Raw genomic sequence first — 2,500 nt, forward strand, 5'->3', positions numbered from 1 at the left:
GCCTAATTTGTTTAACTTTTCATGTTCAAAATTGTGACTCCCCTCAAACAATAGCATGGTATTATTTCACAGTAATAGCTACTGTAAATTGGACAGTGCAGTTAGGTTAACAAGAATTTAAGCTTTCTGCCAATATCAGTTATGTCTCTGTCCTGGGAAATGTTCTTGTTACTTACAACCTCATACTAATCGCATTAGCCTACGTTAGCTCAACCATCCCGTGAAAGGGACACTGGTCCCGAAGTTAAAAACTACCATAACCAGAAACCGTGGATAGATGGAGGCATTCACACAAAACAGAAAGCACGAACCATCGCATTTAACCATGGAAAGAGGACAGGGAATATGGCCGAATATAAACAATTCAACGGCTCAGACACGAGACGTATGTGGCAGGATCTACAGACAATTACGGACTACAAAAAGAAAACCAGACACGTCATGGACACTGACGTCTTGCTTCCAGACAAACTAAATACCTTATTTCCACTTTGAGGATAATACAGTGCCACCTATGCAGCCTGCTACCAAGGACTGCGCCCCCTCCCCCCCTCCTTCTTCATAGCCGACATGAGTAAGACATATAAACGTGTTAACCATCGCAAGGCTGCCGGCCCATACGGCATCCCTAGCTGCGTCCTCAGAGCATGCGCAGACCAGCTGGCTGGTGTGTTTATGGATATATTCAAATGCTCCCTATCCCAGTCTGCTGTCCCCACATGCTTCAAGATGGCCACCAGTTTTCCTGTACCCAAGAAGGCAAAGATAACTGAACTAAATGACTACCGCCCCGTAGCACTCACTTCTGTCATCATGAAGTGCTTTGAGAGACTAGTCAAGGATCATATCACTTCCACCTTACCTGCTGCCCTAGACCCACTTCAGTTTGCATACCACCCCAATAGGTCCACAGGCGATGCAATCGCCATCATACTGCACACTGACCTAGCCCACCTGGATAAGAGGAATAAGAATGCTGTTCATCGACTACAGCTCAGCATTCAACACCATAGTACCCTCCAAGCTCATCATTAAGCTTGAGGCCCTGGGTCTCAACCCCGCCATGTGCAATTGGGTCCTGGACATTCTGACGGGCCGCCCTCCAGGTGGTAAAGGTAGGAAACAACATCTCCACTTCGCTGATCCTCAACAATGGGGCCCCACCAGGGTGTGCGCTCAGCACCCTCCATCAAGTTTGCAAATGACACAACAGTAGTGGGCTTGATTACCAACGATGACGAGACAGCCTACAGGGAGGAGATGAGGGCACTCAGAGTGTGGTGTCTGTAAAATAACCTCTCACTGAACACCAACAAAACAAAGGAGATGATCGTGGACTTCAGAAAACAGCAGAGGGAGCACCCCTCTATCCACATTGACGGGCCGCAGTGGAGAAGGTGTAAAGTTCCTCGGCGTACACATCACAGACAAACTGAAATGGTCCACCCGCACAGACAGCGTGGTGAAGAAGGCTAAAGAAATGTGGCTTGTCACCTAAAACCCTGACAAACTTTTACAGATGCACAATTGAGAGCATCCTATCGGGCTGTATCACCACCTGGTACGGCAACTGCACCTCCCTCAAATGCACGGCTCTCCAGAGGGTGGTGTGTTCTGCACAACGCATCACCGGGGGCAAACTACCTGCCCTCCAGGACACCTACAGCACCCCATGTCTCAGGAAGGCCAAAAAGATAATCAAGGACAATAACCACCCGAGCCACTGCTTTTCACTCAGCAACTATCCAGAAGGCGAGGTCAGTACAGGTGCATCAAAGCTTGGATCGAAAGACTGAAAAACAGCTTCTGTCTCAAGGCCATCAGACTGTTAAACAGCCATCACTACACAGAGAGGCTGCTGCCTACATACAGACTCAAATCATTGGCCACTTTAATAAATTGATCACTAGTCACTTTAATAATGTTTACATATCTAACATTATTCATCTCATATATACTGTATCTTATACCATCTATTGCATCTTGCCTATGCCACTCAGTCATTGCTCATTCATATATTTATGTGTACATATTCTTATTCCATCCCTTTAGATTGGTTTGTATTAGGTAGTTGTTGTGGAATTGTTAGATTACTTGCTAGAGATTACTGCACTGTCGGAACTAGAAGCACAAGCATTTCACTACACTCGCATTACCATTTGCTAACCATGTGTATGTGACCATTAACATCTGCTAACCATGTGTATGTGACCAATAACATCTGCTAACCATGTGTATGTGACCAATAACATCTGCTAACCATGTGTTCGTGACAAATACAATTTGATTTGATTGATTTGATATGTTCCCCAATATCATGTGGATCCAGGGTTGCCAGGCTCTCGCGCTACGGTATCTCAGTGCATTTTGAATCATAGTAAACCACATCGACCTTGTCCAAGGGCCCTAAGAGTTCACCCTGTGAAATTCTCTGCAGATTCCTCCAATTTCACAGAACATTTAATTAACATAAAATAAATTAACGCATTAATTAATGTAC

The sequence above is a fragment of the Oncorhynchus kisutch genome, linkage group LG2 (genome assembly GCF_002021735.2).
Source record: "Oncorhynchus kisutch isolate 150728-3 linkage group LG2, Okis_V2, whole genome shotgun sequence".
Lineage (NCBI taxonomy): Eukaryota > Metazoa > Chordata > Actinopteri > Salmoniformes > Salmonidae > Oncorhynchus > Oncorhynchus kisutch.